The sequence below is a fragment of the Mobula birostris genome, chromosome 4 (assembly GCF_030028105.1).
Source record: "Mobula birostris isolate sMobBir1 chromosome 4, sMobBir1.hap1, whole genome shotgun sequence".
Taxonomy (NCBI): domain Eukaryota; kingdom Metazoa; phylum Chordata; class Chondrichthyes; order Myliobatiformes; family Myliobatidae; genus Mobula; species Mobula birostris.
This window is the reverse complement of record NC_092373.1, coordinates 42,376,051-42,392,095: the sequence shown is the minus strand read 5'-3', so window position 1 is coordinate 42,392,095 and position 16,045 is coordinate 42,376,051.

Here is a 16,045-nt window from a genome sequence, read left to right as displayed (position 1 = left end):
TTGCACTTTGGATTTGTGATTGAGCATGATAACGTAGGTGATGGTGAGAGCCAGAATGAGTATTCTGAAATGTTCCTAGCACGATGGGACAGCTGGGGGCCAAGATCAAATCTTTTGAAGCTTATAACTGCTGCAAGGATCGAAAAGGAGAATTATGTGCCCAGTTTTCAAAAGTTATGCTCCCTCCCTTGAAACCACAGTTATCTGAACTGGCCATTCTCAGGAATGAGGAGACCTGCGGAATGAGATTAAAGACGATGGCCAGCTATTCATCTAAATCTTTCAGAGCGATAATATTCCCCTCTGATAGTTATTGGTCCCACAACAAAGCTTGGACATAAATTGAACCTCAGGGTGAATGGTAACAAGATGGATTATGTATTTACCTTATTCTCTTGTTCAAGAAAATGAGTAAGGAAAAGCCAGCAACTACAGGCCAGTAGTTTAATATTGGTGAGAGGAAAGTTTTTAGAAACAATGATCTGAAACAATACAGTTAGTCACCTGGAAGAAAAATAGATAAATTAAGGTCAGCCGGCAAGGATTCGTTAAGATCAAATCATTTTTAACAAATCTGAAAGAACGTTTTGATAAGTAACAAGTTGGGTTGATGAGGATAATCAGCTAATGTGTAAGCCTTTGATATGGACTGATCAGCAACACTGTAGCACATGGCACAAAAGAGACATTGATGACATAACACCAAATGAGGCTCTTGGTAAAGGGTTTTTTCTTGAACAGAAGGAAGGTGAGCGGTGGAATTCCACAGAACATGTCGTTAAGGACAATAATTATTAACCTATTGATGCCTATTGCCTATTGACCTAGACTTGGATGGACAAGTCAAAATTTCCAAATGTGTGGATAACAGAAAATTTGGCAGGATTGTGAACCATGAAAAAGAACAGTGGAGTATTACACAGACACAAGAGATCTTACGGGTGCTGGAAATCTTGAGCAACACACACACAAAATGCTGGAGGAACTCAACAGGTCAGGCAGCATCTATATGTATTACAGAATAAAGGCGTAGACTATTTTCTAAATGTGAAGGAAGTTCAGAAATCAGTGGTGCAAAGGAACGGGACTTCCAGTGCAGAATTCCCTCAAGGTTGATTCGCTAATGAAGAAGGCAAATGCAACAACAGTATTCATTTCAAGAGAACTAGGATATAAAAGCAAGAAGTTAGTGCTGAGGCCTTATGTATAAAATGGTAGTCAGACCACATTTAGAATATTGTGAGCAACTCTGGGCTGCATATCTAAGGAAAGATGTACTGGTCCTGGGGAGAGTCCAGAGGAGGTTCATAAGAATGATCCCAAAAATGATAGGCTTAATGTTTAAGGAGCATTTGATGGCTGCAGGCTTGTACTGAATGAAATTCAGAAGAACTGGGCTGGGGAGAGGGAATGTCTTCGAAATCTACCTAATACAGCAAGGCCTGAACTGAATGGATGTGGAGAGTTGAGTAACTCAGAATAAACTAGAGCTGTGAAGAGGGGAAATTTCTTCAGCCAAAGGGTGGTGAATCTGTGGAATTTGTTGCCACAAAGGGCTGTGAAGGCCAAATCTTCAGGTTTATTTAAAGTTTAGTAAATTCTTAAGATCGTAATAGATCCCCAAAGATGAATATAATTGATTAGGTTTTTAATTGGAGAATGAGGTTGAGAGAAAAAAACCATGATTGGTCACTGGAGCAGATTTGATGGCTGAATGTTCTAATTCTGCTCTTGTATCTTAAGTTAAACGAACAGTTAATAAGGCACCTTCATTGAGCATCACCAGTTTCGTAAGAAAACAGAAATTATGCAGAATTTTAAAAAATACTGACAAGGCTTTAACTGGAATATTTTGTTCAGGTCTGGAGCGAAGTGAAGACAGCAGGGAGGTAACCAACAGAAAGCTCCAAGAAAATTCTTAGGCTGAGGGATTACAGTTACAAAATAGATTAGAGAGGGTGGGACTGATTTCTTTTGAGAATGAATGATTTAGGAAGGTTGCTGAAAGAAGCTTACAGAAGTGTATAAAATGATGAGGGACCTGTATGAAGTCCATAGTTGGGAATCTGTTCCTATTGCTGAAGGGGTTAAGGACTGGACATCACAAGTATAAACCAAAAGGGAAGAGAATTAAGAGTGAGATGAGGAAAAAAGCATTTTATGCAGAACATGGTTAGAATGCATTGCCTGCAGATATGATGGAGGCATATTGCATAGTGGCCTTTAAAAGCAATTTGGATAGATGGATGTGGTGGAGAAAACTTACAAAGGCATGGAAAAATGGTTAGTAGCTGAAACTATAGAGTTATGGCAGAGGGCTAGCAAGGACATGATAGGCTGAATGACCTCCTTTAGGCTGTAAACATTCTAAAGTTCTATGACCTTCTACATTATTGTTTGAGTGACATTCCTATTCCGAAATTGGCTGCTCTACTTCTATATTAGAAGAGTGACTACACTTCACAAAATGCATCAATGTTATACAGTGCCTTCAAACATTCTGAAAAATACTATATAGATGCAAATCCTCCTTCTTTTATCCAGTGGTAAACAGAGCTTCTCTTCTGTGGTCAATTGCATCGTTGAATTTAGTGTGTCTCTGCCTTCTTGAGATATGCCAGATGTTACTTAGAATATCAGTTTTCTGCTCTGCTGCATCTGTTGACTCGATTATGCAATCCTTTAAGTTGCTATAAGCCTTTAGGCCCTTCAGCATGCTACTTTCTGTTCCCCCAACAGGCAGGCTCCAGATCCGATACATGAGTTTGCTCCAAGATGTTGCCATCATCCCTGCAATAGTATGCATGAAATAAGATCTAGCCTAACTTAGTCCTCGATCTTGAGGAATATTGCTTTATCTTTTCTGATGTGTAAAAAAGTATCAATCCTTGAATTGATCTTGCAATAGTTCTAAGGTGCAAATTAGACATTGGGCCAAACAAAATTGAATGATCACATTGAATGGGTACACTAATACACTGCTTAAATTACTGGACCTGCTTTCAACAGCTTGGACTGTTGACTGGGGGTAAAAGTTCACATCCCATTAGAGCAACTCTGGAATTTAAATTTAAACAATAAGGTAAATCTGGAATTTAAAAAAGAATGTAACTGCCCAATTGTTATAAATGTCACCCAGTTCGTTAATGTCCTTCAGGGAAGGAAATCTCTTATCCTCAGTCAAAGAGGCACACTTATGATTCCGGGTACCACAATATCACAGTGGTTAGTGCAATACGATTACAGCTTGGAGTGTCAGAGCTCAGAGTTCAATTTTGGCGCCGTCTGTTTTATACTTTCTACCCATGAGCACTTGGGTTTCTTGCAGGTACCCCGTCCGCTCACACAGTCCAAAGACATATAAATTAATAGATTAATTGGTCATTGTAAAGTATCCTGTGTTTAGATTAGTGTTAAAAAGGTGTTTTACTGGGTGGTGAGCTAGAAGGGCCTGTTCTGAATCAGAATCAGAATCAGGATTAATGTCACTAGCATTAATTTGTTGTTTTGCAGCCGTGGTACATAGCAATCCGTCATAATAAAATCTATAAATTACAATAAGAAGTTTTTTTTTGTGTGCCATACTCTGCCAGAGCCTCGGCGACCACTTTCTCAAGTGGTTGTCTTGGAGGAAAGATTCTGTGAGTGGTCCCCCACGTCCTTCTCACAGCGCAGTTTTTTTATTACGAGGCCGAGTTGCGAGCTCGACACTCAACCTGGCACGGATGGAAAGCGTGCCCGGGAACAGCCCGACTGGATTTGAACTCGGGAACCTTCGCTCCAGAGTCCGCCGCTGATGTCACTGCGCCACCAGCCAGTATAAGGAGTATACATATTTTTTTTAAAATAAATTAAATAAGTAGTGCGAAAAGAGAGGGAAAAAATAGTGAGGTACTATTCAAGGGTTCATTGTCCATTCAGAAATCTGATGGCAGGGGCGGGAGGAGAGAGAAGCGCATGTGCAGCCCTCCGGTGAAAAATGATATTGTATCTGTTAAATAGGGGCTGTGGACAATTCTGATTTGATGGAGATGGACGTGAAAGCACAGAGGAACATCTGGAGAAATTTCTGAAACGCTCATTTGCTGCTGTCGTTACTGCGTGGTCGGGAATCTTTCGGAGGGTAGGCCTCAAAATCCCAGGCTTTGCCTGCTGTTGGCGACCGAGAAGGAGGTCGAATTGTTTGGATAGAAATGGCGCTCAGTACTCGGTGTCGGAGAGCTGATCAGAGCTCGAAGTTTTCGGATGACTCGAGTCTGACCGTGGTCGGGTATGACAGGGAGAGTTTTTCTTCCTTCTCTCCGTCTGCGTGAGATGTGGGACATTTGAGAGACTTTGAACTTTTACTGTGCTCATGGACTTCTTCATCAAGTTATGGTATTGTTGCACTGTTGTAATTATATGTTATAATTATGTGGTTTTGTTAGTTTTTTTTAGTCTTAGTCTGTCCTGTGTTTTGTGATATCACACAGGAAGACATATTGTATCATTTCTTAATGCATGCATTACTAAATGATAATAAAAGAAGACTGCATGTCTTCATAATCTGAAAAAAAGAAGCTATTTCTGAATGGTTGTGTGTATGTCTTCATGTGCCTGTATCTCCTCATTGATGGTAGCGATGAGAAGAGTGCATTTCCTGGGTGGTGGGGATCCTTAATGACGGATGCCACCTTTCTCAGGCATTGCCTTTAGAAGGTGTCGTCGATGCCGGGAAGGCTAGTCCCCATGAAGGAGCTGGATGAGTTTACAACTTCTGGCAGCTTTTTCCAGTCCTGTGATGTACAATGGCTCCTCCATATCAGGCATTGATGCAGCCAGTTAGAATGCCCTCCACAGTACATCTGAACCCAAAGGGGACCAATATCCTTGCAGGCAGGTTTGATAGAGCTATTGGGGAGGGTTGCAGCCAGTTAGAATGCTCTCCTCTGTACATCTGTAGAAATTTGCAAGTGTCTTTGATGACATACAAATTCTGCTCATTTTTGTACCATCTTTGTAACTTCATCAATATGTTGGGCCCAGAATAGATCCCCAGAGATACTTACACCTAGGAACTTGAAAGTGCTCACCTTTTCCACTTCTGATCCCTCGAAGAGGACTGGTGTGTGTTACCTCGACTTCCCCTTTCTGGAGTCCATAATCAGTTCCTTGCTCTTACTGCCGTTGAGTGCAAGATTGTTGCCATGATACCACTCAACCAGATGATCTGTCTTGCTCTGTACGCCTCCTCGTCACCATCTGCAATTCTTCCAACAATCAGCAAATTTATAGATGATGTTTGAGCTGTGCCTAGTCACACATCCGTGGGTGTGGAAAGAATAGAGCGGTGGGTCAAGCGCACATTCTTGAGGTGTGCCAGTGTTGACAGTCAGCGAGGAGGAGATGTTATTTCTGATCCGCACAGACCTCCTCTGCCTTGAAAAGACTAAGTTGTCTTGTCTTTATGGAGAATAGTGAAGCCAGCAGGCTGCAGTGCTGATTCTGAAATTCTGATTGTGAACCATCTTTCTGTAAAGCAGAGTACACAGAGTCCGCGCTGTATGTCTAAATAAATAAATAAGTAAACTAGTGGTTGGCTTTTAACTGCTACATTCAGCAATTAGAGATGGGTAATAATCCCATGACCTTGGCAGTGACAACCACATCTTGTGAATAAATTAGTAAAAGAATTTGCAAATCACCTACAATACAACCTTCTGACAAAGGATGCTGTCAAAATGCATCCATCTGATTTTCAACCAACAACAGAAAGTAAAAATACAGCCTTTTGTTCAAAAAAATTGAAAATAGGTTACTCTGTACAAGTATAGAACAAATATTTTTAGCTTAAGGTCACATTCAAAAAACGAGTGGGCAAAACTTACAGGAGTTCATTACACATATGGATTTACTATGGAAAATCCCAGAGAGGAGGGTGGAGACTTTACAAGAAATGGTGCTCAAATTGTACTTGGACTTGTGTTAGTTTTGCAATTTAAAATTGCACTTTACAGGCCCCACCCCCATTTGAATGATCCTGAGTATGAGATTTACCATTTATTAGTGAACACAGCAGAAGTACAATGCAAAAAATGGATCTGTGACCGTGAATAGAGTCACGTAAAGTAGCTGAAAAATATTTTAATTGTAAGGTTGAAAATCAGTGGATAAGGGCATGTTTCTCTCTCCCAATTGTTCTTGACATGTAGCCTATTTTTATAAATTGTATGAGAATCTTCCTAATTGGCTTAACTTAATTTTAATTTATCAGTCTGTAAATTTGAATAGTGCAAGGAATTGATAGCGAGCTGGTCACTTTATTGAACAAGTAATCTGGATTAATGATTTTCTTTATACGATTAAATTCAGTTAATGGAAAAACTCAATTAAAAAGCTGGAATCAGAATTAAACTACAAGATTGCTATCAAATCCCATCTGATTCAATAGGGAAGAAAACATACTCCTCCCGTTGCAGTCTATAAGGAGTCAGAGAGAGATACAGCACAGAAACGGGTCCTTTGGCCCTTTGAGCCTGTACCAACTATCAACCACTCATTTACACTAAACCGACATGAAACCCATTTTTTATTCTCTGTATATTCTCATCAATTGTCCCAGATTCTCGCTCCAAACTACAAATCACAGATATTTGCAGTGGCCAGCTAACCTACCAACCTGCATGTCTTTGGGATGCAGTGAGGACCGAGACAACCCAAATGAAGCCCATGGTGAACATGGGAGAACAAGCAATTCCATACAGACTGCTCTCAAGGTCAGAATTGAACCTGGTTTCTCGGCACTGTGAAGCAGCGGCTCTACTGGCTGTACCATAGTACTGCCCAGAAATTAGACACTATTCCAGACACTGATGTTGAAATAAATTAACAAGTGACTAGAGAAAAAGAGTCAAGGATGTGTTCAAAGCGGTCCTGGAGAAAGGTAACATACCCAGAGACTCAAAAAAGACTGCAGGTGCTGAAAATCTGGAGCAACTCACAAAAAAAAGCTGGGGAAGTCGGCAGGTCAGGCAACATCTAGGGAGTGAAATGAACAGTCAGTGTTTCAGACCAGGGCCCTTCATTAGATCTGGAAAGAATGAGGGCAGAAGCCAGAATAAAAGGGTGGGGGGCAAGGGAAGGAGCACATGCTGGTGGGTGATGGGTGAATCCAAGTGAGGGGGGAAGATAAGTAGGTGGGGGCAGAAAGTGGGAATAATGTGAGAAGCTGGGAGATAATAGGTGGAAGAGGCAAAGGGCTGAAGAAGATGGAATCTGGTAGAAGAGAATGTGTTTTAGTGTTAGCATTCTTGGTTCTCTTTCGACAGATTCTGCCTGATTATTCCCAACATGTTCTATTCTTATGTGACAATATTTTGTGTGATAACTAGTCTTAAAAATCTAAATATATTACATCTATCAGCTCCCCTTCACTTTGCCAGTTCTGGCCTCAGCTTTGTCAAACACTATTTCCCATTCATTAAGCCATGTTGACCCTGCCCAATCATGCTATAAATACCCAATTACGACGATCTTGACAGATTATAACATTTTGGTGATAACATATGATCAAGTTAACTGATCTGTAGTTCTCTAACCTATCCCACCTTCTCAGCACCAGAGACATGGCTTCAGTTCTGAAGCTGTCTGCACAGAGTTTCTACGTTCTCCCCGTGACCGTGTGGGTTTCCTCTGGGTGCTCAGTTTCCTTCCATATCACGAGGGCATGTGGGCTAGTAGGGTAATTGGTTACATGGGTGTAACTGGGCAGCACCATCTTGTTTGGCCAGAACGGCTGATTACCGTGTTGTATCTCTAAATAGCAGTAAAGAAAAATAAAGGACAGTTGGCCAAGGATTCCTGGGGAATCTCTGGCCATGGACTGTCCAAAGTGGAGCAGCAGCATTTGGGGTGGTGGTGAAAAACCCAATGCTATACGTCAAAAGTCCATAGCGGCAGATGAAGCATGCCATTTCACAAACTGCCACCCACCCCTCGAGGCACCTCCCACCCCATCCATGGAAGATTCTGGATCTCACTATCCTGGAGTTTCCTTGCAACAATTATTAATTGTACAACAACATATTAAGACTATTTCTTACTTTGAAGCTATTTCAGTGAAGTTCTTCAGTTAGAATTAGAAATCTCAATTATGTCATAGTTTGTTTGGAAATATATCAGGCTGTCAGTTCATTAGGAGATCATCGCTTGTTTTTTCAGTATAATACCTCTTTCACCCTTCAAAATAATCTGAATTGCCAATATACACTCAGTGGCCACTTTATTAGGTATACCTGTTCAACTGCTTGTTAAAGCAAATATCTAATCAGCCAATCATGCGGCAGCAACTCAATGCATAAAACCATCTGGACATGTTCAGACCATACATCGGAAAGGGTAAGAAATATGATCTAAGTGACTGCCTGTGGAATGATTGTTGGTGCCAGATGGGGTGGCTTGAGTATCTCAGAAACTGCTGATCTCCTGGGATTTTCACACACAACAGTCTCTAGAGTTTAGAGAGGAGGGTGCAAAAAAACATCCAGTGAAATGGCATTCTGTGGGTGAAAATTAACAAGACATTTTCTTGTTAATGAGAGGAATCAGAGGGGAATGGTCAGACTGGCTCAAGCTGACAGGAAGGTGATAGTAACTCAAATAACCATGAGTTACAATGCTGGTGTGCAAAAAAATATCTTTGAATACACAGCATGTTGAACCTTGAAGTGGATGGGCTACAGCAGCAGAAGACCACAATCATTCACTCAGTGGCCACTTTATTAGGTACAGGAGGTCCCGAATAAAGAGGCCACTGAGTGTGTCGCTAGTTTGGCTGACAAATATATGGCTAGTTTCAAACATAAGAGTACAAGACACAGGGTGAGTAGGCCATTCAGCCTTCTCAGCTTCTTTCCCATTCACCAAGACCATGACTGTTCTTTTATTGCAGCAGTCATTTCTTGTGCTCACAAACCTCCCCCACCGTGGCTTGACTCCCTCAATATCCAAGTAGTGAGCTTTCTCACCAATTGAGCCGTCACAGCTCCCCTAGGGAGAGAATTGTGAAAAATCACCACCTGCTGAGTAATGAACATTATCCTCATCTCAGTCTTAAATGGCCAACTCGGTGACCTTTGATTCTAGACTCCATAGCTCTCATCATCCCAGCTAGAATTTTCAGTTCTCTTAACTATAAAGTGTACAGGCTCAGTCTGCATAAACCAGTGACCATCATGGAGAAGCTTCAATGAATTCCTTCTCTTACAAACATATCCTTCCTTAGGTAGAGGGACTATACTTGTACAGAATATTCTGGGTATGGTCACAACAGGATACTGTATACACAAAATGATGTGCAGATGCTGGGGTCAAAGCAACACTCACAACACGCTGGAGGAACTCAGCAGGTCGGGCAGCATCCGTGGAAAAGATCGGTTGACGTTTCGGGCTGGAACTCTTCGTCAGGGCTGTAGAGGGAAGGGGCAGAGGTAAACTAGGATACTGTATAATTGTAGTGCTCAAATCCCTTGTCACAAAGGTCAATACTAACAATTACTTCTCTAAGTTTTACTATTTTACTTTCATGTTTACTTTCAGTGATTCACTAAATACCCAGACTTTTTGAACACAAATATTTTCAACCTCTCATCATTTAAAAATATGCGAGTTCCCCATTATTTTTTTAAAACAAAATTAATTAACTTATGTCCTTCTTTGTTATGCCCCATTTTCCATGTTCTTGCTTATGAATTTAACCTGTTCTTATTCCCTGAGGCCTCCATGCATTTTTACAATCCTCATTGCTAGTCAGCTTTGTATCATCAATAAGCTTGGATATATTATGCTTGCTCTCCCGAAGCGAATCACTGTCCTCACCAACACCCCCCCCCCACCCCCGACACCTCTTATTATCCAAACAACCACCCAGTTTGTATCTTCAGCATACTTGCATGTGTTACCCATTGATAAAAATTGTGAACAACTGAGGCCCAAGCACTGATCCTAGCAGCACCCGACAACTCACACACTGCCAATCACACCTTCTGTTTTTTCAACTTATTGACCAATTCTCATTCTGTGATAATATATTTGCCTCCAGTTTCATGTCTTCCTGCAAACTGGATTATTGCTGCTGATAGGGTGTTGAGATAAAGGGATTGACAGAATTCATGAGGTACTATAAATATTGCCAGTAGATCTCAAGGAGATTGCTGTTAGACTGAGATGAGTCACAATAATGAAGGTTCATAAGATATTTTTTGCCTATAACACTATTTTAAAATCTGCCTTTTTAAAAATGACATAGAATATTTTACCAGTCATTACTTACTCTTGGTCAGATAATAAGAGAAATAAAATGCGCTCAAGACATCAGCATATTTCAAGTCACCAGTTTACTTTGAACGCAAGAGATTCTGCAAGTGCTGGAAATCCAGAGTAACACACACACAAAGTGCTGGAGGAACTCAGCAGGTCAGGCAGCATCTGTGGGGAGGAATAAAGAGTTGGACATTTTGGGCTGAGACCCTTCATCAGGACTGGAAAGGAAGGCGGAAGAAGCCAGCATAAGAAGGTGGGGGAAGGGGAAGGAGTACAAGCTGGAAGGTGATAGGTGAAGCCAGGTGAGGGGGAAGGTAGTTAGGTGGGAATGAAGTGAGAAGCTGGGAGGTGAAAGGTGGAAAAGGTAAAGGCCTGAAGAAGAAGGAATCAGGTAGGAGCAGAGAGTGGACCATGGGAGAAAAGGTGGAGGATGAGCACTAAAAGGAGGTGCTAGAGAGGTGAGGAGAAGAGGAGGGGTGAGAGAGGAGCTAGAAGGTGAGAAGTGAAGGCGGGGGGAAGATCGCCCAGCATTTGTGTGTGTTACTCCAGTTTATTTTCCTTGTTACATCAATTCACTTGTTTTTCAAAAACATGTTGTTCTGGTGTTTGTGAGATTTTTAAAAAAGCAGCCTTGTGATAGCTGCAAACAGATGTAAACAGATGGATAATTAATACAGGGAGCAATGGAAAATACATCTGGTTAGACACGATAAGTAAAAAGTGTGAATAAAATCTGTAAAGAAAGTAAGAAAATCCCAGGGTAAAAAGGGCAACTTGATTGAGAAACACAAAAATAGATGGACAATAGTTGGAAATTTTAATAAAGTTGTGAAAGCAACTACAGGTTGGCCTTGACAACAAGAAGATGAGTGAGAGCAAGAGAAGTAAATACCAGGAGAACCAACTGTTGGCCCTAGCAAAGTCCCCCAGCATCTCCCCCTTTAAAATTGCTCAGTGAAGATTTATCCAAGATATGAATTCTAAAAACATCTGCATACACCTTCACCAACAAGATTTGTCAAGTTTGTGCTATGTTTCTACATTGCCGCGGGATTTCTTGGCTACTCACAATTACCAGGGCTGAGGAAAGATGGAGGAAATTGTCTCCAATACTCCACCTCATTTTTCTGAGAGGTGTGCAGATGCTGGAGGCCGAGCAAGTTCACACTGGGCCTCACACCCAGTAAATGACTTTCATTGTTGCAAGGACCTGTTGTCACAGCATCATTTTGAATGATGTTCTCTCACAGGCCAGAAGCTGTCATCCTGTTTCATGTGTGCCAGCCTCCCTCTTTGCTGTTTCTAGCCATGAGAACATGTTGAATGCTCCCCAATGCTATGTGCTCAGCCCGCTGCTGTTCACAATGCTGACACATGACTGCATCACAGGATCCAGCTCAAGCCATGTCCTCAAGTTTGCGGATGTCACAACAGGGATTGGTCTTATCAAGAACAATGGTGAGACGCAGTATAGAGAGGAAGTGGAGGGGCTGATGGATTGGTGTCAGAAGAACAACCTAAGCCTGAACATAGAGAAAACAAAGGAATCATTGTGGACTTCAGGAAGGTGCAGACAAACCATCTTCCTGTGTGAATACATGGCTCCTCCATAGATAAAGTTAAGTGCACCAAGTTCCTGGGAGTTCACATCACAGATGACCTCACCTGGTCCCTTAATATCACCTCTCTGAACAAGAATGCACAGCAGTGCCTCCACTTCCTCATAAGGTTGAGGCAGTCAAGGCTCCCACCATCACCGCGCACCCCCCCCCCCCCCCCACCGCCCTGCACCTATCTTTACTGTGTTTTACAGGAGCACCATTGAGAGCATCCTGACAAGTTGCATGTCCATCTAGTAGGGAGCAGTTGAGCACTGGACAGGAAGGCCCTACAAAGGACTGTGAGAGCAGCTGAGAGAAACACAGGGTCTCCCTACCATCCATCGGGATATTTATCAGGAGCGCTGCGTATGCAGGGCCCTTAGTATTATTACCGGTCATTCCAGAATCTTCTTTGTCTTTCTACCATCAGGCAGGAGACAACGATGCATAAAACCAAGAATGGCCAGGACAAGAAACAGTTTCTTCCCCCAGGTCATTAGACTTCTGAACTACAGCCGCAACGTATTCAAAGTGTCGGGGGTTAATCTGTTCCGTATCTTCCAATATTTAAAATTAATGCACGTTAGTTATTTATGTATGATTCATCTGTAGAATTTATCCTTATCTATAAGTTATCACGTGTATTGTGTGTTTTGTGTACTGCTTTGCTTTACTCCCTGGTCTGAAGAAACATTGTCTCGTTTCTATATACATTATGTGGTTATATGCGGTACATGTATACAATTAAGTGACAATAAACTTGACTTGTTTTGACCAGTTTGGGTTCAGCTGATAGCCTTCCATATCAAATCGTAAAATATCTTTTACACAAGGAAGAATTTGTATGTGTTAGAAGATTAGCCCTTTTGGATTTAATAGTTTAAAAAGTTACCTAAAAGGGTTGTTGTTTGGCTACTTTTTTTCAACAGCTATGTGGCTAGTAAGAGCCAAATATAATGAATAGAAGCAAAGAACCAGTTTATTGAATTATTTACTGCAACATTACTAAGTGGCTATCAAAGCAGCATTGTACCAATGCAACTGGATTACATAGACATTAAGGTCTAGATTTAGATTATTCCATCAATCTTTAGGATTAAGATTACAAGCAATTGTTTACATTGCAGAAGGTCCTTATTGTAATACATTATTATTTGAAAATCATCTTAAATCGATTACAACTTGCAATTACATAATATTTAAGGAGGATATTCTATCATACACCATTCCAGACAAGAGTCAGTGATCAAACTTGCCCTCCTCCTGGAGGTCTTATCATCAAGGTCTTCTTGGCGCAGCCAGTGAAGCCTCTTCCACACAGCACTCAAAGCTTGGATTCAATCCATGCTATCTGCGAGGAGTTTGCATGTTTTCCCAGTACCGCCTGACTTTCCTCTGGGTGCTCTGGGTTCCTCCCACCTTCTAAGGACCTGTAGGATGGCAGTTAAATTGGCCACTGTAAATAATCAACAGGGAGTGACAGAATCTGCAGGATGTTGATGGGAACAAGAGGGGTATAACAACAAATGATTAGTCGAATTGGGCGACTGGTGATCAGCACAGACCCAATGGGCTAAAGGGCCTGTTCCATGCTGTATCTCTCTATGACCTGTTATAGCAGTAAGTCTTTAACAATTCAATTCAGTTTATAAGACAGCAACAAACAGCGGAATATATTGGGCGAGGAAAAGGTTACAGAGGCTGAAAATGTCTTATCTGCAGTGCTCAATATCTGCCTCAGGACTTGCCGTGGAGCAGTGTCCAAGATTTATACCAGTTTGTGACAGATTCAAGCTGTTGTAGTGGTTAGTGTAACACCATTAACAGCTCCAGTGACCAGGGTTCAGCTCTGCCACTTTCTGTAAGGAGTTTGTACGTTTTCCCCAGTGGGGTCCTCTCCAGCAGCTTCAGTTTCCTCTCACATTCCAAAGACATACAGATGAATAGGTTAATTGGTTACATTATGTAATTGGCCAATGTGGACTTGTCGGGTTGGAAGGGCCTGTTTAAATAATTTAAAACATCACTGGCATCCATCCAACGAAGTGGGAAATGACCCAATCGTCACCTTAAAAAAGCTGCATCAATCAATTTCACTTGGTCGTCCCCTCATTGCTGTGAAGTGGTCTTGTAATAACTTTCACACTAACACTCAGATTTTATTCTGCCCAGTGCAACCTCTTCAGGCCTTATTAAAAGTTTGATCCACCATGCTTAATTAAATGTAGTTGAGAGCTACGGTGAAAGAGGCTGTCTTGGATATCCAAGTTAAGCACCAAGGAGCTTGAGTAGATAGAAGTTAGTGGGGTCGAGGGGAAACACTCCTCTGGCTGTGGTCCTCCTTGGCTGTTGGGTATATGGCTGGGACTATTGGACTCTGTTGTAGGACAGTACCTTCCAATCATTTACAGCTACTTCACCTCTCCGTAGTGCTGGAAATGGCAACATACCCAGATGGCTGCATAGCCTTTAATTCCAGTTTCAACCCATCACAGTGAAGCAGCCATAGAGAGGTCCAGGCTTTGGACTGATGTGCCATAGAACAATTACATCACACAATTCAGAGGCACAAGATATTTGGCAGATGCTGGAAATCTTGAGCAAACACACACACTAAATGGTGCAGGAACTCACCAGGTCAGGGAATATCTAACTCTCTGACTCTTCATTTCCTTTTCTCCATCTCAGGGAATAGGATACAAATATCCACTGCATGCCCAGAGACTTCCACATCCATCATGATTATAAAGACAAGAGATTCTGCAGATGCTGGAAATCCTGAGCTACCCCCGCACATGTGCGTACACACAATGCTGGAGGAGCTCACCAAGCCAAGCAGAATCAGTGGAGGGAAATAAACAGGCCAAGAATCAGCCAGAAATGTTAACTGGTGTCTCTTTCTCTCTACCTGACCTGCTGAGTTCCTCCAGCATTTTGTGTGTTTTACATCAAACAACTGGCAGACAATTATCATCTCCAACAGCAGAATGTCCTAATTGTTATAGAATCATGCATCACAGAAACAGGCCCTTCAGCCCACAATACCCATACTGACCAAGATGTCCATCTACGTTCATCCACTTCCTGCATTTGGCTCATATCCCTCTATTTCTTTCTTATTCACATACCTGCCCAAATACTTATAAAATGCCATGATTTTACCTGCTTCCACCACCTGCTCTGGCAGCTTGTTCCATGTGGCCAATGCCCTCTGTGTAGGAAATCTCTCCGTAAATGGTTTCCCCTCTCACCTTGAGCATCCTGTATGTCGTCTTGTTTTATGCTCCCTAACTATTCGATAAAAACTATGATATCTACTCTGTTGATGCCTCCCACGATTATACAAGGTCACCACTACTCTCCAACAAGAACAATGACAGCATACCCAAACTCTCCTTGAAATAAAGCCTAGGAAAGTCTTGGAGAATATTGTCTACATGTGTCTTGGTACTGTTACATCCTTTCTGTAATGCAGTGTCCAGAACATCACACAATAGTCTAAGTGTGGCTTAATCAATGACTTATACAACCACAGAATGAAATCCCAACTCTAATACTGAATATAAGTGCCTAGAAAGGCAAGCAAGCTAAACACCACCTTCACTTCTTCACTATCCCGTCTACCTGTATCACCTTTTACAAGAGTTAGGAACTTGCATCGCAAGGTCAGACTGTACATCAATGCTTCTAAGGTCCCTGCTGTTTACTGTACATGTCCAGTCAGTATTAGACAACCAAAAATGCATTATGTCTCAATTGTCTGGATTGAAGTCTATCTGCCATTGCTCAGCCTAACTTTGCAGTTGATCTTTGTCCTGATAGATCCTTAGACAACATTCCATGCTGTATACAGCTCCAACACTCTCCATGTCATCTGCAAACTTATCAGATTCCAGATATTCTTATCGAAGTCATTCATATTTATGTCAAACAATAAAGAATCCAGCACCAAATCCTGCACCAAACCCTGTGGTATAGCCACTCGTTACAGACCTCCAGTCAGAAATTAATTCCTCCACCACTACCCACTACCTCCTAAGATGGACCCAGGATACTGTCAAAAGAGTGCTGGTAAAGTATCCTTGCAAATAACAGGACCTTCATATAAGAGTATATTTTTCCAGTGACAGCAAGGAACTCCCTAC